Source organism: Furipterus horrens, unplaced genomic scaffold (assembly GCF_987537825.1).
Source record: "Furipterus horrens unplaced genomic scaffold, mFurHor1.1.pri manual_scaffold_6, whole genome shotgun sequence".
In the NCBI taxonomy this organism is placed as follows: domain Eukaryota; kingdom Metazoa; phylum Chordata; class Mammalia; order Chiroptera; family Furipteridae; genus Furipterus; species Furipterus horrens.
The window spans coordinates 151,848,314-151,874,755 of NW_028327176.1; the positions used below are offsets into that span (position 1 = coordinate 151,848,314).

Genomic DNA, 26,442 nt, shown 5'->3' on the forward strand with positions numbered 1-26,442 from the left:
TACTTCTTGTATGCGCCCTGACTGGGGTTCACACCTGCAACCCAGGTATGTTCCCTGACCTGGAATCAAATTTATAATCTTTTAGTTTATGGGATGACGCTCCAATCAACTGAGCCACACCAGCCAGGGCAAGAGCCATGTTTTTAAAGAGGCAATGACATAAAAGAAACACACCTAGGAGGCAGTAACCAGAATGACATGTAAGAACTGGCTGTTGCCCTAGAAAAGCAGGATTTGCAGGGATGGGGTTTCAGGTGCTGAAGAGCTCTCACATGAAAGAGGACCCAGAGGCTTACATTATGAAAGACAAGTTGGGGGTCTGCAGGAACACAGCAGAAGGGGTAGGCTGAAGTGGTAAATTCTGGTCCCATCTTTGCTCCTGAGTCTGGTGACCCTGCATTTCCAACCTCAGTTTCCCCCTAAGACTGAGAAGATCTAATTTCAAAGGCCCCTCCCCACTCTCAGAGCCCAGAACTCTTCATCCTTATGTTAATCCTAATTGGGGAAAGAATAGGCATGGCCTTGCCTGTTCTGAGGCCTAGGAGACAAAGTCAGGTCTTCGGTCTTCCAAGTGGCCTCTTGCAGGAAAATCAATTCACTAAAGTAATGTGTGAAACAACTGGTTGCAAGCTTTATGTTTCAAAAATAAAAAATATAGAAATTCCTAAAGAAAAGTTGTAGAGGCAAAAAATATCCACCTCCTCCCTCCAGATATTCATTCCCTAATCTCTGCAATCTGAGACTATCACTTTATATGGCATGTTATGAGATGATAAAGTTAAGGGTTTTAAGAGGAGGAGTTTATCCTGGATTACCTTGTGGGCTGTAAAAGCCATCACAGGTAGCCTGAGAGGAAAGCACAGGGAGATGTGATAGAGACAAAGAGGTGAAGGCCATATGAAGGCAGAGATTGGAGTGAGTGGCCACAAAACAAGGAACACCTGTAGCCACTAGAAGCTGGAAGAGGCAAGTAATAGATTTTCTCCCAAAGTCACTGGAGGGAATTCAGTCCTACTGACATCTTGATATTGAACTCTGGCCTCTAAAACCATAAGACAATAAAATCTGTTGTTTTAAGCCGCCAAGTTTATGTCATTTGTTATGGCAGCACAACAAATTAATCCAGAAGGTTTTTTGCATAAATAAAATTTTGATGTGGGCCAAAAGTGGGCAGTTAACTAACCTTCTTCAAGGAAAAAGCTTGACTTTTAATGTATAACTTATTTTATACCAGTATCAGAAAAGTGTAGTTCTGCTTTTAAAAGTGTTTAGGGGCAGGGACAAAAGCATCTTTAAGCCAATCTTCATATACATTTTACTAATAATTTCTCCTTTACATACAACTTAAGCAGACAATAAGTCTATGCAAGGAAGACAACCAAACGATCCCAACCTCTACCCAGTAGGCCTGGCTGCAGTGAAACAAATTATGCAACACCTCACAGCTACAGGAGAAAGCCCACAGAGTCGTGGAAACCAGTCCTGATTCTCTATTGTAACGTGGGCAGCCTTTCTCCCCAAGCTCTCCTGGCAGCATCCTGCTCTCAATTTGTAGAATGATGAATGCTACTGAGATGAAGAATACAAAAAATGATTCCTGAGCCTAGGGACCAGCTGTGGAAAGACAGTGAGTGTCCCACAGGCTTCCCTGGACTCCAACTGCTGCCAAATGCCACCCTGGACGTCATTCTAACACTGTCACCTAGGGGACAACCTGGTGGAAACCAGGTCAGTTTTAAAGAGATTGTTCCTGTTTTAAGTTTTCTAATTTCTCCTCGATAAAAACATCCTTACTATTTTTAAAAACACAAAGAAGTAAGAAAGTCTTTTCAAATTCAGTGAAGAGAAAATGAAAAAATGCATATAAAATTACCAGTTAAATACATGACGCTGATGATGACTATTTGTCCTCTGCTCTACTGAGCTTCAGAACAAGCGAACATCCATGGTGGAGTGGAAAGAGAAGGGTGTGCCAAGTCCCAGACCTAATTTTGAATCTTGTTGCTTCCTAGATGTAAGTTTTTGGACAAATCATTTCACTTCTGTTGAGCTTTACTTTCCTCACTTGTGAAATAGGGCAACTGAATAAGATAACATGTGGACTAGAGCAGTGGTGAGCCCACAGGTGTTCGTTAATGTTTGAGAAACAAATGAATTAACCGTTCTGCATCCCAGACTAGACAAGTCACCCCAATTTTTCAACTCTTCCCTTGAATTACAATGTAAATACTGTTATCTGTAGCTGTTCCAATAGTTATAAATATCCTGCTGAGTTTATAATGTCTAAGAAGAGATATCATTTATTATCTTGGAAATTTGAATTGGCAGAAGGCATGTTTTTTCTTCTTAGACAGCAGCACTTAGTTTTATACTCTAGAGATTTATGTAAAAGAAAGTTGGTCAGTTATTATGGGTGATGCATAACAACTATTTCTGGTCCAGGACTAAAAATGTTTGCTCTTCAGTCTAAAACAGAATTCTAAGCAAGTTGCTCCTTCTGAAACACCAACACCCTCCCCCTCCCCCACCAACCCAAAGCCATCCCCTTTCCTAATCCCCAGCCACCAAGGAAGCAGGCTGTCTGAAGCCTGGCCTTCACTCAGTGCTTACTCAGTGATCCCCAGAAGAATGGGTCTATCTGTGTGTGGGCAGGGGAATGGAGAATGGAAGCTAACTTGGACTCCTACGCACTCTGGGGATAAACTTAGTGTTCCACAGGCCCTGGGGCTGGCAGTCCTATGCGTGTACATCAGAGAGGGCCTAAGGGCCCTCTGCTCATGGGAGTTGCCCTCTCCAGTCCCCACAAGCACCTGGTAAGCCTTACCCACCCCCCATTCAGGAAACAGGTGGCAGGGAGTTCAGCTTATCCTGCTCTTCACTTCCTCCTCTTTCTCTCCTACCTCCTTACAGCAACCAGCACACACAGTGAGATGGTGCCACACACCCCTCTGATGCATTCCCACCTAGACACAGCCCCATGTCTTCCCAGCAACCAGCACTCTCAAGCCTTTGGACACAGGTAAACACTGCTGACCTTCCGATCCCTGGAAATCTTCCCTCTAAAGAAAAATCTTGTATGAATTAATTTTTCCACTTCTTAACCAGCTGTGTAGGAATCACATACCCTGGCTTTTAAAAGTTGGTTCCAGACGCAGTCTCAGATTGAACCCTGAACTGTTTAAGACCAGATTTTGTCTTTACAAGACAGTAGTTCCACAATAAGAATCCAAGATGTTTTCAACATGTCTCTTGGGACTTATGAAAACAAAAGAAACACTGAAAAATGGAGCAACTTCTAAATACATTCTACATTTACAGACTAACACATTTCAAGGAATTCACTGAAAAAGGAAACAACTCTCAACATGAGGTGACTTTTCTATTTGTTTTGCTTTTTAAATAACAGTTTTTTGGGGGGAGGCCTCTGTGTCCACCAAATAGACAATAGTACCTATGGCCCTATTTGTGGGCTGAAGGTAACTATCTAAATCCTGCAAAGAACAGGAATAGCAACACAGGAATTCTTGATCGCACTAAAACTACAGAAATGAAAGGGGCCTCTCTCAAGGCAGGCACCAAAATACTTTTAATCATGCTAGACAAAGGCCATGCGGAATACATGAAAACTAAACCTCTCTCCTCAGCCCTTTGAGAGTAGTTATAACCAAAGTAAATGTTATTTTAATCAAATCCATTTAAATTATGATTTAAAAATTACTAAATAAGATGACTCAATTTAATCAGTTTTACTTAGAAGATGCATTTTTGTTCCTCTGACATAACCTGGTAACATATTCTTTAAAATTCGGGTGAGTATGAGTTTCACTTTTAGAAGGTACACTTTATATATTTAAACCTGATTTGATAAAATACTATTCTCAGAATTATCCCTCATAATTCTAGAAGTTTATGCAAAAAAAAAAAGTTTTAATATTTCCCTTGTGCTCTTATTAGCCCTCCATCTTTTATCTTCAGATTCTCTTTGCTTGTCCAAATTCCTTCATTTTTAAGAATTATCTATTCATTTGTCTGCTTGAAACTTTGTATTTTTGGAGAGAAAGTCAAGGAATGTTTGTCTTACCTCCACTTAATGCTATTAACAAGACTGGTTTCCACAGATAAAACCCACAGATGGAGGAGGAAAACATGATTTCTGGTGCATACAATATTTTTTACTTTGCCACCGACCAAAGTGGCTTTTATCAGCTCTCATTACCCCTTAATTTGGTCATGTGCTGTTCATTCATGCCCGAAGTCAACTAGGAGGGCATACTAGAAGTCAGGCACTAGGCTTAGCACATATAAGGATTCAGACCTAGCAAAGCTTATATTTCAATAGAGAACACAGATAGTACACAGTCACTGTACAAATAACTGTACAACAATGACAGCTTTGAAGAAGTGCAAGGTGTGTCGCAGGGCAACTCCAGCCAAACTGGGAGGGAGACTGTCAGGAAGACCTCTCTAAAAAGTAACATTGCTTTTTTGTTACTCATAAAACTTTTTTTGAAAGGTTACACCAACATATTGTGTCAAATATTATATCAATTTCAAGGTAAGGTGATATATGGGAAAGAGAAAGTTCTAAACCCAGAGAGGAATGATTAGAATCCTTGCTGTTACTATGGTGCTTCGAGCAACTCATGGTAAGGGACATGGTTGTAACTCAGTATGTAGTGGAAGTCTAATAAACTACAGAGAGTAATTAATAATTACAGAATTTATTATTTATTTTTGAGCTTTGGCATGCCAAAATAAAGCTGATTTTCCATTCATAGTTCTGTCTTTACAAAAATATTCAACTGAAAGGGAAAACTCAAAATTCACTTAAAAAAAAACATACTATGACTTCTGTGACTTTTTTCACTTGGATTGGCCAACTGCTATCATTTAGTGGTACAATGGCAGATAACATACACATAAAAAGAATGCTGATACATTTGTGCTCCACAGTTCTATCAGTATTAGAAAAAGATGACAGAATTTGAGCTTTTGAATTAGAGCTTTTAAAACAGTGAACTCCCATAGGGCAATTAAGTGTTTCTGACCACTCAGCTGAGAGGATGCAGATAGGGCCCTTCAGAAGCAGCACAAATTCACAGCCCAAGAAGCATTTTACACCCCATTTTTAGCTTCTCTTATTCTGAAGTCTCTCAAAACTTACAAATACCCACCCCACATGACAGGGCTGGTCACACTGTTCGTTCCTTCATCAGACACCACTGGACCTCCGAGTACAACACACAAGGCTCTGCCCTGAAGGAGCTCCCAACGTGTGCTGGGCTTGTTAAGCATTGTTCAGATGGGTGGCTAATAGCCCTTTTATCCTTTTTGGTACAAAGTCCAAATCAGAAAGCCAAAAACACATGTGTGGTTTGTGTTTTTAAATTTAAAAAATGAAGAATTTTACTTGGTCCTAAAAAAGAGACTGCTTTACTCACGAGAAAAATGAGGCCCAGAGAGGAGAAAAGATTTGCCTAAGGTCTCAGAGGCACTGGACAGCAGAGCTGAAGCTAGAATTTAATTCATTCCACTCAGGGCTTCCCACCTGCTTAAATGAGCATTCCCGCGTGCCAGGCATTGGGTTGTACTGGGAATACGAGTTAATGGAGCTGCCCCCCCATAACCGGGCCTCCGCCTCTCAGGGTTACAGGATTCACCTCAGCCTGAGCTACACAAGACAGGGCACACCCTGCAACCTGGAGCAAGCATCAGGCATTTCCTGGACTGATGCGCCATAGGTCCCAGCTGTTCTGTGCTACACTACCCCGAAGTGGCTCCTGGCACCCAAAGGCTACAGCCTGCTATGAGGCGATAAACCCATTGCCTAATCCCACAGTGGTCTCCGGGTGATTTCTCAGAGCAAGGCTGCCCTGATTTTTTTTTTTTTATTTTTACATTTCACTTTATAAAATCCTTTATTTAAGACTTCTACTAATTTAAATCCCCTCAGAAGCCTGGGTAAGAAGTACCTTCCTCTGAACTTCCCAGAAACTAGAGTAGATTAATTAAAGAAGAATGAGGAAAGTGGTTTTTACAAGCTTTATGCAACCTATTAAAGGACCTAAATGCTGCTCTTGGACTTCACTGCTTTTCACCCACTTCAGTTCTCCTGAAGTATGAGCAGGCCTGTGACATATAAATAGGCCACAATTGTGGGAAGAGCTGGGGCCATTAGGATGTTGGGAAACCTTTGTAAATAACCACAGGTTGATGAGGAAATCAGTTCCTCCACGATCAGTTGAACTTTCTGTTGTGTGTTCTCAAAGATTAGAATGTCAACTACCTCAAATACCAAGGAGATCCAGCCTCCTATGAGTCTGACCTGGCCCAGAGGGGCCACAGTACTTACTTTTCCTCCCCCAGAGGAAATGCCTTTGCCAACCCTGGCTTCCATAGCCATAAGCTAAGCACCAGGGATTCGTGTTAAAAAAGCTCCCGTCTGCCTGGCTCTGATTAGATCCTTTTTATTTTCCTGAGTCCTTGGTTTTTATGAGCTACATGACTGAAGTAGATCACAGATCATTCTGCAGGAGCTAAGGGGTTGCATGGGTCAAAGGTCAGGGGATGCTCATAACTGTTCTAGAAGGATGTTTCAGATAGTACACTTCCTCAACTGAAAGATACAATGTCTGTATATGGAATGGTGCTGCTAGTTAAGGGAGAAGAACCTCTCTTACACCCAAATTCAGAATGAGGAATAACCCCAAGTCGTTCTCAGATGATGAAGTGGCAGCCCCTCAGTGGCCAGGGAATCAAGGTATGTAATTCAGAACTGCTCACAAATCACACCCATGGCAATGGAACTGGGCAGTGGAGCCAGGGGCAGAAAAAGATCCCAGGGGTGTCTAGTGAGAATTAAGTGCAGCCTTTCATGGGAACCCAAGGCAACTAGAAGATGAGAGAGAAGTACAAGCAGAGAAGACTTGGCAAACGTTTGAGTGTATACATGGTTCTTCCACACATCCCCTGCATCACGAAGTTTTTCTGGATAGCCCAGTCTTCAGTCTGAGCTTTGGGAGCACCTCCTGCATAGCTCTATCACATTATATAATAAGTACCGGTGTACTCATCTGTCACATTTATTCTTGTCTCAAGAGGGCCCAGCATGGTGTCTAACACCAATGGGCACCCAAAATGTTAAGTGAATGAAAGAATGACCTGTTACACAGTGACTGCAACTCAAAGGTGCAACGAGGGCAGAGGTAAGCAGTAGCCATCTGAGGCTGGAGAGAAACAACAGTGAATGGACTAAAGAGGACTTCCCTTAACCAGTTTGAAGCCGGAGGAGTGGTAGCCACCCCTCACCAGTCCCGGGAGGCTCATCCAGCACAGGAAAGCTGTTACACTTTATTTCTGGAGTGGGGAGACATATCTTATAGCTAAAATATACAGTGGTACTTCAGTACTCATCGTTAATTCATTCTGGAACTCGTGATTAGTGCTGAAACCAATGAGTACCAAATAATGAAGCATTTTCTCTTGTGAGCAGCTTTGTAACTCATACAAGTTCTACCAAGTGCGAGTGCCGAAACATTTTTTCCCATCAAAATGCAACAAGTACAGGGTTTGATGAGTTCTGAAACCGAGGAGTACCAAGATATGACTGTAGGTCCTCATACTTATCAAAATTAAGTATCATAATTCAACTTTGAGAAAAGAGAAAACAGCAGGATCACCTAAGAGAGCTAAGACTTTCTTTCATATATCAGCTCCATCTCCAATTCTACCTGTGTCTTAGACACTTATGGACTCAGAGTCACAATCCCAAGTTCAAAGTGGACCAAGTCCTGGGTTCTAACAGGAAATTCTTTTTAATTTATAAGGCATGTGCTCTCAGTGTGAAACTTGTCAACTTACTTTTTCCACGTCTAGATCAGCATCCTGCTTCTTCAAACGACTGTAGAAGAAAAAAAGAGAACTAAGCACTCTGTAAACCACCCACAAAACACCACCATAAAATTTCCATTTGCTACAGACAATCAATTTGCCCACAAATTTTTTTCTTGTTCACACAATTGTTGCAAAGTCACAGTTGCCACAAACACCCACCTAAAACTGCAAAGACCTGGCCCTGTACCACCAAAAGAAGCTAGAATAAGATTTAAACTTTCAGGAACAAGGAAAGATAAGAACAGAAAATAGGGGCGCGCACACACACACACCCCCTTCTTCAGAGTATCTACAAGTCACTCACAGATGGAACACACTAAAAGTGAGTCTTTGAGTTTTCTAAGGTTTTGTTCAACTTAACATCTGGACTTCAATTTCCCCCTAGCCCCAGCACATATCTATTCTACTTCCTATCTGATTGTGCATGGGCTTCACTAAGCAAACAACCTTTTTGAAAGGACCCCCATTTCTCATCAGCTGGGATTCTCCTCTCTGGGAGCCTTGCCAACTTGCCAGCCTGTACCCACTGGTCCACAGGACTATAGCCTCAGAATTACCTTAGAACCTTGTGCCAAGGCCCTGGCAACGCTGAGTGCTAATTCCAATGGCACCCATGCCCACTTCACATTAATCTTTAAAGTGCTAGCAGGGTGATGGCAGATTTCCAGTTTGCTCATACACTGTCTACAACCTGCAATATTATAGCACCTCATCTATTATTTGTAATTTTAGCTGTTTGAACACAACTTCAGTTTTAATAAGGCATCTAATGAGAACAATAAAAATGGTTGAATGGAATTATGTTGACAATACTATGTTTAGGCAGAAAGTAAAAGGTTTGAGGAAGCTGAAAAAAAAAGCAGAAGAAATTTTTCCTGTTTTAGTAAAAGACTCAAACTTTGTTCAATATGAATCTCCGCATCTTTCTTCCTGGTCCATGGTTGAAAACACCATCATAAATGACTGTGCCCATCAAAACCACCCCCCACCCCTCACAGGCACAAAAGAGAATTTTTGTGATGTTTCGAAGGATGCATATTTAACAGTAACATCTTTGTTTTGCTTAATCAAAGATGACTCAGAATAAAGGGAAGAAAAAATGACCGTGGGGAAGAGTTAGAAACTCATATATTGTCTTTTACAGATAAGCATTCAAATCATTAACTCACTGCTGACATGCAAGAGAACCAGCATGGAGGCTGGAGCGAGAGCATGTGCTAACGAGCGAGCCACGACAGCCAGTACCTTAGCAACCTGCGTCACTCCATCTCTTTCTTGCTTCTGACACATGCTGTCCTGTCCTAACCAGGGAGATGCCACCAGGCAATATATACCTTTTCTTCTGGCAAACCCACTGGGATCTAGATGTTGCCAACCTGTAAAAAACGGGAATTCTCTCTGTCCAGAAATTTTAAACAGCCTCCCTATAACTAGAAAAGAGTAATACAGTACTATGAGAACTCTCACCAAAGGGAACATACATACAAAGAAAGTCTGACTTCCATTCTTGTATACTGTCTCAGAGGTTTAGGAAGATTGTCATTTGGATTTGTAGAATAGAACTTTCTATTTGCAGGGTGAAAGATCTCTTCATCTGCCACACAGCAAGGGTAACTGGAGAATCACTACCCTGTCCCAAAGTATTGGGGAAACAACCTCTCTCACACACGCAGCACGACTGCAACCACACAGGAAGCTCAATTCAATAACAGGCTGTAGGAGAATGAGCCTTCTCCACGGCACTTCAGCAACCGTAACAAAAGGAAAACTGAAAAACTGTTCGCAGCTGCTGGCTCACTATTGCACAAGGAATCTTATCCATATATGTATATAAAGCATCATCTGATTTCTGTTTCTGGCTTACTAAGCAGATGGAGCTAATTAACAAAGACAATACATACATGCATCTTCCTACTCCCATAAACTAGCAGGATGCCACAGCTTTAACTTCAAAGACTCCCAGCAAGCACATGAGACCTTAGATATTTTTAGCTATCAGCTCCATTGTTTCAAAGAGGACAGCAATGAATGAAAAAGAAATGCCTAAAAGTGAAATTCACATGGCAACCCCATCTCGAATGAAGAGTAGCATTTGTTTTTAAAACCATGTATATATTTCCTAAATAAAAGCTGTGTTTCTGAAAAGTTGGGAATACATACATTTTGGTCATGAAATGTTTCAAGTGAAAAACAGGTTCGGTTTATTTAAAGGACTCCTACGTTTTCTTTAAAAATCATTTTTAAAAAATTGACTAATTATTTTCCTACTTTATCTTGATTTGAAATCTAGATGTTTAGACTATTCAAGTTTTAAATTTCCAAGGCTTAGGGCAAGATAGGTCCCCTCCATTTCTGTGTGTGTGTGTAGATTATGGGTATGCACATGTAGTTATATATACGTTTTAAATAGTTGACTATGTATTCAACTGTGGGTTTGTGGGCAGTTGGGCATATTCCATGCTTTTACTTTTTCCTGCTGAAGTAGTGTTGATGTCTTCTGTGAGAAACATGACTGAAATGACCCAGATTCCATAGGTTAAAAGCTAATCCATAGGCCCTGGCTGCTGTGGCTCAGTGGATTGAGCGTCGGCCTCCGAGCCAAGTGTCGCTGGTTTGATTCCCAGTCAGGGCACATGACTAGGTTGCATGTCAGGTCCCCAGTTGGGGGTGCAAGTGAGAGGCAACCACACAGTGATGTTTCTCCCCCTCTCTTTCTCCTTTCCCCTCTCTCTAAAAATAAAATAAAATAAAATAAACAAATAAATAAATAATTAAAAAAAAAAAAAAGCTGATCCATAAATGCTGCAAATTTGTAATTCACTGAAGGAACAGAAGCTCAAGAATGAGGTCCTGACCAAAAAGAACTACAGTGTTCCCCCTTACTGATGGTTTCACTTATCTTTAGTCCTAAAATATTAGATGGAAAATTACAGAAAAAAAACAGTACCTAAATTTTATATTGCACACTGTTCTGAGTAGCATACGAAATCTGGCTCTTTCTAGTCTGGTATGTGAATCATCCCTTTGTCCAGTGTATCCATGCTCTATACATTCCCCGCCTGTTAGTCACTTAGTAGCCATCTGGGTTATCAGATCCACAGTGAGTGTGTTCAAGCAACCCTAATTTTACTTAGTAATGACCCCAAAGCTCAAGAGTAGTTTTTAGATATGCTAAATGCATATATGGGAAGAAACACAGTATTTACAGGGTTTAGTTTTAGGCATCCATTTGGGGTCTTAGAATGTATCCCCTTAAGATAAAGGGGGTGTACTGAATTTCCAACTATTTTGATCAGATCAAATCCTCCATCTTTGGGAGACTACAGAAAGGTTTTCATTTTTAGAGAAAAATCTAAAAATAAAACTGAGAAGCCCTCAACTTTGAGCCAGCTTCCACCACTTCCGTATTTCCAAACGCTTAGGGGACATCTCCTATAGTCCCCTACCACAGGCACCTTACACCTGGACTGGGCAGACAGAAGGATAACAAGACACAGCCAAAGGGGCATCGGCCACACGTTCAGAGAATGTCAAGAGGCTTGGCAATGCCACAGGGTAGAGAGGTGGGTAAGAGGATGGTGGTAGGCTGGTGGAGATGGCGTGTCAGCTAAGAGGTCAGCCAGTTAGGGGAACACCTCTGCCTCCTCTGATCACTATGTTTTCAATCTGCCTCTATCCCAGGAAGGGAGAGAAAAACAGATGCAGCCCTCAGCATATTCCTGGGCTTAGCATTATCATTCCAATCTCACTGACCCCAGTGGGTCAGTATAATTTTCTCCTAATTTGTCTTCAGGGCCCAAGACAAAAATCCCCTTTCACTCTTGTTTCCTTTGGTCCCACTTCTATGCAGAACTAGACCTCCTTTCCTCTCTGTTCTAACAGCACTTACTACCTGTTTTGACAGCACTTACTACCTGTTTCAGTCTCCCCTGCTCAAATGCTAGCCTGTCTGTGGGCAGGACACACTGAGCACGGTGCCTGCAGCACAAGGGGGTGCAGTGCCATCTTTGCTGAGGGTGATGAGGAGCCGTGACAGAGTAACTAATGAAGAAATAACTGACAGAAAGGAATGGCATGAAACTGCACTAAATCGAATCCACCCCACTCACTCCCGCAAGTAGCAGTAGGGGAGTGTGTTGGGGAGAAACAGTGTACCCACATAACACACACAGCATATCCATAACCAGAAGATGACCTTTTCTTTCAATTTAGTCCTGTGCCTTTAACTATAAATCAACAACAAAAATCCAATCTGGAGATTTTTAATATTCCCAGTATTTCCTGTTTTATTTCAAAAATGTGACTGAGAAACTGAGATTCCATACATTAGTCATAATCATGTCTCATATACGATGAAGAAGACTGAAGGGGATCACAACAAATCCAAGATTTATAAATCATGGTTTGAATTTTGATTATTTTAAGAAAAGGAAGATTGAGAGAGAAATGAGGTGTACTTTTTTCTTGCTATAGAATCTTCTCTATTTCCTATTCAACCCTTTTTACAACTTGCAAAAGATTTAAAATATTCATTGACCTGCCAAAAAAACATCTGTACATTACTAGACACGTCTTCACATATTCACATCTGAATGGCTTCTTTCTGCTCCAATGATCATAGCTCTATTCAATTGAAACTAAAGTGAGAACCTCAGAACTATACATGGTGTGATGTCAGTGGCGACTGAGGATAAAATAGTCATTTGATAGCAACTTCTATATCAAGTATGTCAAGAAGGGCAGTGTGTCGTCAGTTATTCTTAACTTAGGACCAAAGGCACAACAAAAAAGACCAGGCAGGACCAGACTCTGCCACAACTCCAAAGAAAGCTGAGACATACGGAGTGTACACAGAAGGTCCTCAATGTTCTCTGGCGAAAGGGTGGCCCCTGGCTCCCTGCCTGAAGCCCAGGAACAGGCCCACTCTCACAGTGGCCTCCCAGATGCCTCCACAGCTGCAAAGACATGAAGTGCAGTGTTTGGGACCATCCATGCTTAGGGTCAACTCAATCTTTTGTGTGCCCAACAGCTGGGGCAAACCCTGGAGACAGGACCCAGCTCAGACAAGACCCTTTGTCATGGGATATTTCTCATTGCCCTGTTTCCCCCAGGAAAAATGTATTTTCCTCTAGCCATTCATTGTGGCCCTAGACTAGCTCATCCTGTGTCCACCTGCACACACAATTTTCTAACAGGATTCAAGATGGCAGCACCTGAAACCTCTTCTCCTATCTTACCCACCCCAGTAAAGGTGCAGTGAGTGATAAGTGCACATGCAAAATGGGGCAGAGCCCAGGGCAGTGACAAAGTTGGTAACAAGTCAATGCCACCCAAGGGAATATTCAGCACATTGACATCGTGCTGAAGGAATTTAAAAGAAAGGGTCTGGACTGGGAGGGGATGGCTGGGGAACAACCTCAAGTCTTCCACACTGGGAATACATCACTGGGCTTGGTCAATGTTGTATATACTTTGTCCTACTGCCTTGTTCTTACTTCTTTCATATAAATATTCATTTACTTCACTGAAAAAGTAATAAATGCTCGTTGAAAAATCTGAACTCCCTAGTATGATGCTGGCGCTTTTCCCTTCTGGTCAGTTTTTAAATTTTTTTTAACTTTATTTTTTACTGTTGACACTAATACAGATGTCCTCATTCTCCCCCACTTTGCCCACCTCCACCCCACCCCTGCCCCCGATGCACATATAAGTGGTAACACTCTCCTGTAGCGCCTCCATCTTGCATGTCACAACTGACAGCACATACGACTGACTTCTGATAGAAGCAAAGCAAACAAGAAGGGGAGGCATCCCAGATATAACAATGTACCCAGTACAGTTAACCACAGGGTCTGTTTCAATTAGTCAAGTGCAAAATGTAGGTTCTACCACCTAGGGGTGCGTCTCACCACTGACCTATAAATTCTCACTACTGACCTACAAATTCTGTTTTAGAACACATAATACTGGTCCACAGCCAGGGAGGAAGCAGTTGGCTTGGAAACCAAGGTCCATTCCTAGCTCTCCTATTTATCTGCTCTCTGTGAATGGGTGGAGGGACAGGGGAGGGACAGGGTACAGCAAGAGTCACATATTAAAAAACCCACAGGGCCAGGCCAGCAGGTAGAACAAATGAATAAAGCAGGTACAAAGGAACTGGGGGAGCTGAAGAGCGCTCCCTGTTCCAAGAGGACATCTGCAATGCTGCTTGGGCAGGCTGTTGTCAGGAGAGAATGCAGGCTTAGTTCTGCCAGAACTTCCTTTTTTTTCAAGAGAAGCTAGAAATCTCAGTTTTTATACAAAACTGTGCAATTTTAGAGTGCTAGTTAAAATTTTTTAAATGCACCATGTGGCCCATCCAAACATAAATGAGGGCATTATCCACTCCATAGACTGGTTTGCTATATCTTTATAAGTCATAAGATCTAGTCTGTGGTTTCTCTTTTTTTTAAATAGGAAGTTGACTGCTATCTGCCCTTCACTCAGAGATTATTTAAGAGGACAGAAGGGGTTTCTATTATCATATAACAAAATAACCCAAGTACATTCAGATGCAGAAAGCAGGGTAACGTGATCTACCACACCCCCTTTTTAACCAGGGTTTACATACATGCTCATACATGGGCTTGACGTTTGGTAGAATTCTTTGAAATGTATACTTAGTCACATTAGCTTCTAAATAAACAAAAGAGGAAAATTGTAATAGCCTTAGAGGATTAGGGTGTGACCAACTGGATCAAGTTGTGGGGCAAAAGCGTGCCTGGAATGGCTTTAATTTTTAAACAAATGCAGTGTAGAGGCAAGTAGCATAGACAGTAACTCCGAAGAAGCACTGCTACAGAAGGCAGCAGAGAAGTGGGGTGGTCGCCAGAGGAGAAAAGCAATGAAGGTGAAGATAATGTATTTCAAAAACTGATAAAATTACAAATGTTAAAGCAAACAAACAAACAAATCTGAGCACCAACTGAAGAAATTATGTCAGCGAAATACTAGACAGTATTGGGTGCAGTAAAAATTTTATTAGTAAGAGCTAAGAAGCCAAGATCTAGTAATACAGGTTTTTCCTAAACAAGAAGTCAGCAAAAAAGAAAAAAAAATCTTTACTACAACACACATTGTCCCATATTTTATACCGTGCCATTTCTGTATTTGTCCTTTTTAGCCTACTTCTAGCAGTCTCTCTTTGCTAAAATACATTAGTTGCCATGGAAACAATGTCATAGTGTGTGAAACCATTTACTGTCCTTGGAAAAGAATTCATGGTGAAATTGAACAGTGGCATGTTTTAAAAAGAGATCCAACAGAAAGCAGTTGTGTAAGAACACACGAGCATCTTAAAATCATGGCTTCAAAGTAAGTATTCCTCTACCATCAACATTCTATGTCCCGGTTTCCCCCAAACCAATCATTGAAGCATTTTCGTTCTCATGTACACCAAGCGTACCGAAAAAAAAGTGTCTGACCTGTTATTGAAAACAATAGACTCCTTATAATTCACACTTACTTACGGTTAGGGAGGGGCTGGGAGACTAGAGAAACAATGGTTTGTAGGCATCACAACACCTCTGCTATTGGGGAGGATTTAGTCCTCTGATACATTCTGCTGTCCAACTTTGTTAATAGAGATAGAAATACTACTTAGAACATAGAGGTTTTGACTTGAATTTCCTTACTGTCATAGATTAGCAAGACACTAAATATATTTCCTCATTCCTTTGAGAAAATATATTTATCAGCTCTCATGTGCAATATTGGCAAAGAAAACAGACTGGCAAGGTATGTGTTCCCTAGAAGCTCAAAATCTAGTGGGGCCAGGTGGATGAGGGTGGGAGCATGAAAAGCTGGACTTCACGTAATAGGAAGACAGTGAGGGGTTTTACTCAGCAATGTGATCTCACATAGATTATTAAAAGCTCAATCAGCTGTTGTGGAAGTGGGACTGGAAATCAACAATAATGGAAGGCAGAGCCTTCATGCTAGCAGAATAGTCCAGACAAAAAAGGATGGTGCAAAGCAGACGCAGAAATGTGATCTATAATTAGGGTGACCTTACACCTTGGCTTGTTTGTAAAAATGCTGGAGTATACCTATTGTTCCAGCAGCCAGTTGGGTTAAGCATTTATCTAGATTTTTAAAAACTGAGTGTAGTTATTCATAGTTGCATTAAAATGTACCAAGATTGTGCACATACCCTTCCAGCTTCTGCCACAGTCTTGCCCACCAGGGGGTGAGATGACTGCATGGTAAAGAGAATTTTCACCTTAACATGTGATTAAGTCTGAAAGGTGATCAATGACAATCCATCTTTTTTCCTGTCCTGTCGAATCTTGGCTTAAGTAAACAACCACCTTTCAAGAACAACTTGTGGGATGCTCACCTATAAAACTAAAAGCACTTGGACAGGAGCAGCTAAGGGCAGCCAACTCCTCCCAGTCTCAATTCTACCAGACTCTGGATGCTATTGGCCAGTTGTACTAGGACCCATGCTGCAGCTCGAGATGTACAAAACTCCAGGCAGAGGGATCAACAGAAATCATAGAAAGTTACAGATGAAGTGTACATGAAATATTTTTGGGAAACATGCCTTCTCAAGAATGGTGTGACTGCTCTCATTACAGTGTTTTTGTCATTTATTAATAGTTATGCTACTTTACTTTGCAGTATCCCTTTTAGCAGCAATGAACTAAAAAATGCAAATTTAATAAAAAATTGAGTACCAAATCTCTGTTTTTCAAGAAAGGTGATGATGAACATCAACTAACAAAATATTTATTGATATTTATCATCCACCATGAAAGCAATAGTGATACCATTGAAGACATACACCATAAGTCACAAATCTGCTCAAAAAGCAGCAGCAACTACTTCTAATGTTAATAGTCACTGTAAAGGGACTGTGCTCGAGGATGACAATTCAACACATGCAGCAATGGGAGATTCGCTAACACAGTATTCTAGGAAACATGGCTTTTCTTTTAGATCAAATGGCAGCTTTTCTGTTGATTCTGCTTAATTGTGAGTTCAGGTATTTTGTGCATATATAAAAAGTGAAGTGATAGTTTTAATGTATTGGTTTTATTAGCAGAAGAAAAAAGTCACAAACAGTTAAGTGAGTCCAGCTTTATGCTAGTATTAACAAGTATTTTAAACAGAAAGATTAATCAATTCCAATAATAATTTGATTTCTTAAAAATTTCCTGAGATCAAAACAAAGCTTGTGGAGGTTCATTCTGTCACTGATAAAACATGTCATGTTATTGTGAATGCTACTATAAATTGTGAAAAGTTTAATATAAGAAATGAAATTATTTGTTTTTGCAGTATAACACAAATACAAGTTTCGTGATGCTAAAAGCAACTGTCTTTACAAAATTAAGATACCTATGGTGAAGAAATTACTTAGAATTGGGTATGGCATATGCATAATTCATAACTGCATTCCAGTAAGTGGCTATGTCCTACCAAATGCCAAAGAAACTATATGCGTAGATGAAGAAATTGACAAATAATTAGAAAAAGTGATCTACAAAATTTTTGTAACGGTGTTTTCTAAATACAAATAAATGCTTCAGCATGGTAGTACATGCCTTCTATTTTGCTGCCTGTCATCATAAACCAGATTTTAGAAATGTTTGAGAAATGATTCTCTAAATCAATGTAGGTTTGCTATAATGGCATGATAGATAAATTCTGTAAAGTTTGGGTGCATTCTGTTCTAAAACAGTTAGACATCTTTGATCAAAGCAGTGACATATCAGCTTCAAAAGCCTTTAGCCAATTGCAGTTATTGAAAACAAAGCAAAGAAGGAACTGAACACACTAAATTATGAGAACTCAAGTAGTAATCAAGATTTAATTCTGAAATTGTATTGTTTTGGAGTACCTCAAGCTGTAGTGATCTTTTAATGGTGCTCCTAGTTTTAACTGAATACATTTATATTCTGTACCAGAATGGAGTGAAATTATAAAGATCTATGATTTTGCATCATCTAAATGTGATAAAACATTTGAAAGGACCACGAGAAACTTATTTTCATAAGTTTTGTCTTTTAAAAATACTGAAGGTAAGAATCCTGACTGGGGGGTAAAAGACCTGTGACAGTATTTGGGATAAAAGACAAATTTCAATATTTTTTAAAAAGTCTGAGAGAAGCCTCCATTTATAGCAGAATTTGCTCTCTGCTTAAGTGTATCTGTAGAAAGAGCTATTTTCTCAGTTAAAAATATCATGATATGCACATAAATGCCAATTGAACATAGTAACAATTTCAAATATTAACTATAAAATACAACTTTGAAGGAGATTATAGGCAACTCCACAAAAAATTAAAAACAATTCATTCTTCGTAAATAAAAAGCAGTGACATGATGAGTATTAGAGACATGGATAAAAAGCTGAGTAAGATGAGTGAATATATACCAAGAATAATTAGTCTTATGTTCTTTTTAATGTTTAGATAATCTTTACAAAAAGTTTTGTTTTGCTCTAATGTATATAGATGTGCTTTCAATTTTTAGAAATTTTATTTTTGAGATTCTGAATAAAATTATTTCAAAAGCCCCCCCAAATATTATAAACTGATCTGTCCATTATTATAAATAATTTTTAAAGATTCTATAATTTTAATTACTTTAGTGATTCTGTTAAGTAAATTTATGGTCCCCCATCTCAAGCTCTCTTGGCTCCCATTGACAGATAGGGGAAAATATAAAATATATTTAGTTTTGAGAAAATGTGTTCAAAAATATCACAGTAATTTTCTAATAGGAAAATACGTGAGCGATATCCCAACAGGCAATGTCCCACCTCACTCCACCCTGCCAAATGCATGCTTTTTAAAGCAAGACTAAAGATTTCTCTGCCAAAATTACTAGGTACTTTAAGAAACAACAGGTTTGAAAACATCTTCTTAAATGCAGTATCACCCTTGTACAAATATCAAAGAGAAATGAAATGTAATTAAAAAGAGCTAACTGGTTTTTTCCACTCTCTCTCATTTGAGTGTTCTAGTAACTACTTATGAATTATACTTGGAAATGAATCCTTTCATAAACTCATGCTTTATTTAGTCCATGAGGATGGAACAGAAATGAAGAGCTTCTCCCCTCATAGCCAGAGACTACAATTTCTAGTATTCACCTTTAAAATGTGGAACTTTTAAAATGTGGAAGGATCACACCCAGTGAAAATTCTCTTCTTGCCTCCAGCATCACAAGATGTTCATTAGAGAAAGGTCTAAAATTCTAATACTTCCCTCTGACCCGAGGCTCCATGGCAACTGAGGTCCTTCCTTCCAAGGCTCTCGGAAGAACTGCCTCTTACTGAACAATGGAAAGCCCAATTCTCCACTATACTTTGGAATATCTGGTGGGCAACTCTGTTCCTTGAGAGGACAGATCATTCCACTTCTTCTCCAAGATGAACCTAGCATAGGAATGTTAACCCACGATTTATTCCAAGGTAAAAGCATACGATAAGAATACAAGTAAATCAAGTTGCTGCCAGCAGAAGCAGCAGCATATTAAAACACAGCTCAAATGCAGTGTGGCAGCTTTGAAATTTACACTTACTACTCAGCTGTATACAAAAGATGTTACTTCATTTCTCTATAGTTGAATTCAACTTAATCATAACCACTGCATTTCTACTCATGATAGAAAAAACAATCTCACTATTTCCAAATAACTTAATCTCTTTAGATTTAAATTTTACTTGTTTCAGGACAATTAGTCAAATTAAATGCATCTCAAACTGCCTCTTCATGGCTGTGGTTCTTTCCTTTTCTCTCCTTCCTCCCAGAAGTAGATGATAAGACTACCACAGGATGGGGAGAGCCTGGTCCAAGTGCTGCCTCCAGGCTCTCAACAGCCTCCTTGGGGTGTCCCACTTCTTTGTCTTTGAATGTTGGCCTGGTTCTGCTGCTCTGACTGCTAGATACTCGCAGTCATGACCCCAGCCTGCCTTCAGCAGTGAGACCCGGCACAGTCCATTCTGTACCCTCTTCATTCTGACCCAAGGCCTCTCCCACCCAGCTCCCTTAGCACCTCCACATCTGCCTGAGGGAGCTGTAGGACTATCAGGGTTTTTCCTATGCCACAGACAGGTACTGGAGAACTGTGAGGGCATCATCTCAGAGTTTCTGCCTAAACATGCACCACAGCAGGGCGCATCACAAGATGCTTCCCTTCCAGACTTCCAAACAGGACACAGGGTTCAAGTGCTGTCTGCATGCAGATTATCCTCCATCCTCCTGGAGTCGGGGATCCCAGGGACCCACTCATTTCTTATCTCTAGTCTCATTCCAATCTCTACATGTGCCATTCTCCAACCCAGGAAGGTATTTCCTCCTTCCTGCAGTCTCCCCCATGTATGGCTTAATGTACAATATATGCCAGGCCTTCTGAGATATGGCTCCTTGAAATCCACAAATCATTTTTTTCCTAACAAAGTCTGCCTCTTAAAGGAAGGCCTGGGCTAACTCTGTTCTCTGAAACATGCTTCAAATGCCTATTTTGAAAGTTGAAAGCTGAACAATGTCTTCTTTGTCCTAGACTATAGTCCGTCTTCCCCTTGAAGTAATGGAATCCTTAGCCTCAATGAGGGAGACTCCTGGGGCAACAAGAATTAGGAGGAAGGGAAAGAAAATTGAATACCAGTTCAAAATATTATCCCCACTAAATCAGTTGGTCATAATGCAAGGTCTCAGAGGTCCCAGAACACTCATCCAGGATTTTTAAAAGTGCAACATACAAACAGATCATTCTTCTAGAACTGGGGTCCCCAACCCCTGGGCTGCAGACTGGTACCAGCCCATGGTCTGTTAGGAACCAGGCCACACAGCAGGAGGTAAGCAGCGGAGGAGCAAGTGAAGCTTCTCTTAAATTACTGCCTGAGCTCAGACTCCAAAGGGGCCTATGCCTTTTAGTTTCTTGAATTCTTTGTATCTAATATCCTGAACCTCTTTAGTTAAGTGGAGATCCATTCAACAGGAAGCCACTCTTGTTTAGTAACATTTTGGAATTCTCCATTTCCCTGGGCTTCCTCTTCTTAACGCATTCTCACCTTTGTCTCTCCTCCTCCACACTTGCTGTGTTCACTCATCACATGTCTAAAACCTCAGAGCCTTTCTTACCTGAGCCATCTTCCCAAGTCCAGCATGCTCCCCTCTTCAGCCTGATCCTACTTTCAGCTGATTCAATTGATATTTTCTCTAGCTTCTTAGACCAGCCTCCTCACTTGACTATTTAATCCAACTCTCAACTCTCGGTCAAGGTCATATTTTCCATCACAAAGTGATAAATACTATCAGGCAAAGTCAAAAAACTGGGCTAAAGGAAACCACCAAAAATACCTACAGATTCCACTGGGGCCTCACAATTTCTCCATAATACCTTTTATTCATTTATTAACATATCATCTTATATTTTTGTGGCTTTCTGGACTTTTAAGATTTTCCAAGCCCCGAATCTCATCTCCACATCTTCCACCCTCAAATGATGGCACAAGCCTCCAATTTTACGAAAAGCTTCAAACTTCAAACTTTAAACTTCAGACTTCTTTCTTTTCACATACAAATTCCACTGCATCTTCATCTATCTTAGAGTGAAAGTTAAAAATCACACATGTGAAGTCCTGTGCCTGTCCTTTAGGCATTCATACCTATGAATACCTTTCTCATCTGTTCTTTCTCCCTCTGAGTAACTGGTAATTTTTATCCCTTTGAGGGCTATTATGGGTTGAATGGTGCTCCCTGAAAAAAATATGTCCATCTGGAACCTGTGATTGTGACCTTATTTGGAAAAAGGGTCTTTACAATGTAATAAGAACCTCGAGATGAGATCAAGTTGGATTAGTGTGGGTCCTAAATCAAGTGAGGAGAAGGCATGTAAAAACACCGGAGGAGAGTGCCGTGTGAAGACGGAGACAGAAACTGTAGCAACGGGTCTCTAGCCCAGGGAAGCCCAGGATTGCGGGCAGCCACCAGAAGCTAGGGACGAGGCATGGAACAGGCTACCTCAGAGCCTCTGGAAGGAATAAACCCTGCTAACACCTTAATTTCATGACTTCTGGCCTCGCTGCAAGAGGTTTTAGGCTTTTTTGTTATTTTAAGCCACCCAGTTTGAGAAGATTTGTTATGGCAGCCACAGAAAACTAATACAAGGGCTCTTTCTACACCTACCATCATCTTGCCTCTGCCGACTCTTTGTTGATCCCCTTCTGTCCATTATCCCCTCTCTCTCCAGCTTCACCAACATCACTCTCTTTGGTGGATCATTTCCATATGTTCGAGTTCATTGAGGAGACACAGAGAATACAGCTAAGTGTTCTGCTGGGAGAAACAGAGCATGGCTCTTGCCACAGGGGCAGACTGGGTCTCAGGTGCACAGCAGTGCTGTGGCAGGGATAGAGGCCAGGATGCCCCCTCCACCCTCCAAAAACAGAAACTCAGTCACAGTGAGGAATGTGAGATCAGGGAAGGCAGTGGGGATTGCCTTGGTCCTCCCAGATCAGGGACTCAACACTTTCCCACACCGGACTCTTCCCATATGGCATGGTGGGGCTGAGGTACAATCAGTTTTCCAAGTGCCAATCCTCCTTATTTTCCACTTAGCTATAAACTAACCAGAACTTCCCAGAATTACTGGAGCCCACAGAGGCAATTGGTTCTGCTCCCCGTACCACAGATAGATTCTTTCCAGGCCCACCTCACTGGTGTTCACTAGCGATTCTTGGCCCCTTAGAGAACTACCTACAACTCTGGGAAGTCTGAAATCAAGAATCAATTAAATAATTACTATAAGACAGTGAGCATAATATGGGTAACTATGCTTTTATGAAAAGAATGAAGTATGACACATTATCTGTTTTGACCCTAACCTGCAGACAGGACTAGGATTTGGGATCACTGCATTTTAACCCAAGGACGTGGAATATAATGTGGAACCTAAAACATTATATGCAACCTAAGTCGGGATTCTAAACCATGACTCTGAGGATCTATCAATGCAGAGGACCTAATATATTATCTATGAGAAGAAAATTTATTCAAGATGCATCTCATTTAGAAGTACTGAAAACACCTGGGAGAACTCCCAACTCGCACAGTTCAGTGAGGAGTTACACACTGAACACAAAGCAAAGTGAATGAGGTGTGCTTTCAGTCTTCTAGGAGCTTGCTACTGAAAATAAACAATATTGACACTAACATGTACAAAAGTGACTGAACATGAACACACTGGATAAAGTGGTGACATTATATGCCAGCCAAGGGTGAAGTGAGTGATCTCCCACCGACAAAGGTAATGGTTGTGGCAATGGGGAGGAGGGCGGGAAAAGGACTGAAATACCAGATAATGAATGGTTAAGGAAGGAAAAAAGTTCACTACCACTTTCCTAAGACCATGATGGCATTGCAAATGTGAAGTGCATGGTGAAGCACAGGTACCCCACTTCCCCGTCTTGGTTGCAGTAGTTGGTCTACTTCTACATAGAATGTGTTCCTCTTGGTCTTCCATCCTTCAGAAACATTAACTGTGGCATCTAGGTGAGGGCTGGGCTAGGGAAGCCATTAATGAGGAACAACACAGAGCTCTTCACAGGTAGCTGAGAAGACTCTTAATGAGAGGCTGACAAACATCGCCTGTTGTGCTGCCCTGTCTTTTATTACAGATATTATTTCAGTAGTCCCTCCCCCGCAACCATGGAAAATATGTTATACGGTTTATTTTCAATCATTCTTTTGAAGGATATACAAACAGAGGCTGTGGTATGTATTGGAATATAGTGTAAAATCATTATTTTGTAGGACCTTACATATATGATGGAATGCTCCCCTGCCCTGCTAAGGAGATTCTTCAAATGGTGCTATTCCCAAGTGAATTAATACATGGAGAGGAAGGCACTCCCACAGCCAAAGCTGGGTTTCATATGGCTGAGAGATGCAGTTAAATTCTACTTTGAGAGGTCCAGAAATGGGCAGGTACATAACAGGTGAGCAGCTGCCTTCACTAGCTCCCCCAGAATACACTGGTGGTCCACTCTGCTAGTCTTCCCTCTCCCATCATTCACTACTGTATTCTCCCAGTTTCCTCCAGATTTTGAAATATTCTTCATTTACCCTGGTCTTGGATGTTATTGTGCACTGGTGACTTCCTATTGTTTTTATTAAAATCTTGATGAAAGCCTAATGGCAGAAGGCAAAGAAGTAACTATTTCTTCAACTACCTTAAAGTTTTAACAAAAAAACTCAATGTTATAAACAGCAACAAAAAACAATCTTTAAATGCATACCATTTTCAAAATACAATGATGGTCCTAAAACAGTCTAGGAAAATCACCAAATCTAAATTATGCAGGATCTGGTGCTATCAGAAACCACAGAGGCTCAATATTCAAGAAGATGCCAGCCTAACTTCACAGATGGCCAGAAACCAACCATACATTCCAGTGCCCTACCCCAGGGCCTGTCTGAGTAAACATTTGCTGATTACCTACACTATGAAACATATCCTGCTACATGCAATAGGGAAACAAAAAGAAAAAAAAAGGAAGAAGGGAGCAACAATATTTTTGCACACATGAGGCCAACAGTCTCTTGAGAAAACAGGACCCATAAATATATATTTCTAACAGATGTGGATTCAAGTCTAAGCTAAATTAGTAACTGGGCCCTGGCTGGTGTAGCTCAGTTGGTTGTAGCATCGCCCTGTAGACAGGTTTGATTCCCCGTCAGGGCACAAGCCCCGGTGCAGACTCAATCCCCTGGCAGGGTGCTTATGAGAAGGCAACCAATTGATGTCTCTCTGTCTCTGTCTGTCTGTCTCTCTCTCTCCCCCCCTTTGTCTCTCTCTCTCCCCACTTCTTCTCTCTCTAAAAGCAATGAAAAATTGTCCTTGAGTGAGGATAAAAATAATAGTAATAATAATAATTTAAAAAAACTAAATCAGTAACTTATAACCTTGGGCAAGTCACAAAAATTTTCTATACATTGGATTCCTCATATCAGGAATTAACTAACAACATAAAGAATCATTTATTAGGAGGTAACTGAGAGACATAAATGTTCAATGCAAAAGAATGAAGGGAATCTTCCCAGAGTTGGAATTCCAACTGGGCCTTGAAAAATGGATAGAATTCTGAGGGAAAGGAGGGTTAGGGGATTCCAGAAGGAAAAACAAACAAACAAAGGCTGAAACACATATTCCATATTAATGGTACTCAGATCGACATCTGGCAAATCAAGTGTTAATGCAGTGGTGAGTAAGGTGAGCCAACTATGACTAAGAATGTGGAGACAGTGGAAGGCATTGAATGCCAGGCTAAGAACTTGGCTCTTTCTCCTATTCATTGGGTTGTTAATAAAGGACAAAGCAAAAGAACCAATTTCTATATCAGCAGTACATCCATTTGGACATGGATCAACACTTCCTCACTCAATCTAGAAACTATAGAAGAAATAGTTGTGTTTTTTTATTTTATTTGGGTTTTGTTTTTGTTTTTGTTTTGTTTTGCAACTGGAATTGTTATTTGCAAATCATGGGGGGGGGGGGCGGGTGGCCTGAAGGACATAACATATCAGGAGAATATAAATCAGGCAAAAGTATGTGCAAAGGACAGTCACAGAATTGACATTTTCATATAGGGGACAATGATAAAAGGTATTGAATGACAGAATGCTAGAGTTCATAACTCACAGATTTGGTAACTCAGCTCCCATATCTGAAAACAGTGAGGTGCTCTGTTTGTATTTCAAAGTTAAACAATAAACTACATAACAAAAAGGTGAAACCCTCCAAATTCTGAGAGCAAACAAGAGAAACCACTAACAGAAATCAGCACTTTTTAAATAGCTTGGTGTGCATGTGCCTACCTATAGGCAACACATCATACAATTTGTGGAATGAAGTTAAAATTAAAATCAAATTTCACAAGTGACAATATTTGAAATTGTTACTGCTTTTGAATAGATAATACAATGTGTGGAAATATAGTACCAACTTGTTGGTATTTATTTGCTTTTTCAATAGACTTTAAATTGGGCAGGATTTCACAGAAATACAGATTCGGTAACTTTTTCTGGGGATCAGAGAAGAAAGGATTGAGAAAAGTGCTCTGGGCTTTGTTGTGGGAAAGGCGATCTGGCTCATTTTTAATTTTCCATTAAAACCCTATTTTTCAGTATAAAGCAGATGGAATCCTTATACAACTCCATGAAAAGCCTACTATTTTGGGGTACCTTGAAGATAGAAGCTTTGAAGAAAATGCAAGTGTTTGAATTCATCAGATAAAATCCCACCAGCACATTCAAAAGAAGCAGGTACTTATAAATCTTAAAAATACAAGGTTAGGGGTCTTTCTATGATGGGTTTCTGATTCCCCCAGCCTCCTCTGGGCTGCTGCTCCCTAGGGCTCAAACTGATTGATGATTTTCTACCACTTCGTGGCCTGCTCCAATTACTGTGGCTTAGACTCACTCTGTTTGCTTCATTCCTCATCTCTCAGAAGCCATTCTCATGTACAGAAAAGATTTCAGTGTTCAGTCCTCCTAC

At 40.6% G+C, this 26,442-nt stretch overlaps 1 protein-coding gene across 4 annotated transcripts in view; it reads right to left on the minus strand.

The window, feature by feature from the left end:
* FYN (FYN proto-oncogene, Src family tyrosine kinase) overlaps positions 1-26,442 on the minus strand; it is a 206,101-nt gene that overhangs the window by 171,097 nt on the left and 8,562 nt on the right. For 3 of the 4 annotated variants that reach the window (XM_090279768.1, XM_090279770.1, XM_090279765.1), the window contains exon 2: positions 7,861-7,900. The exons of the other annotated variant lie outside the window; for it this stretch is intronic. The gene's annotated coding sequence lies outside the window, so the exon portion shown is untranslated. The remainder of the gene's footprint in view (positions 1-7,860; positions 7,901-26,442) is intronic. 4 annotated transcript variants of the gene reach the window in all.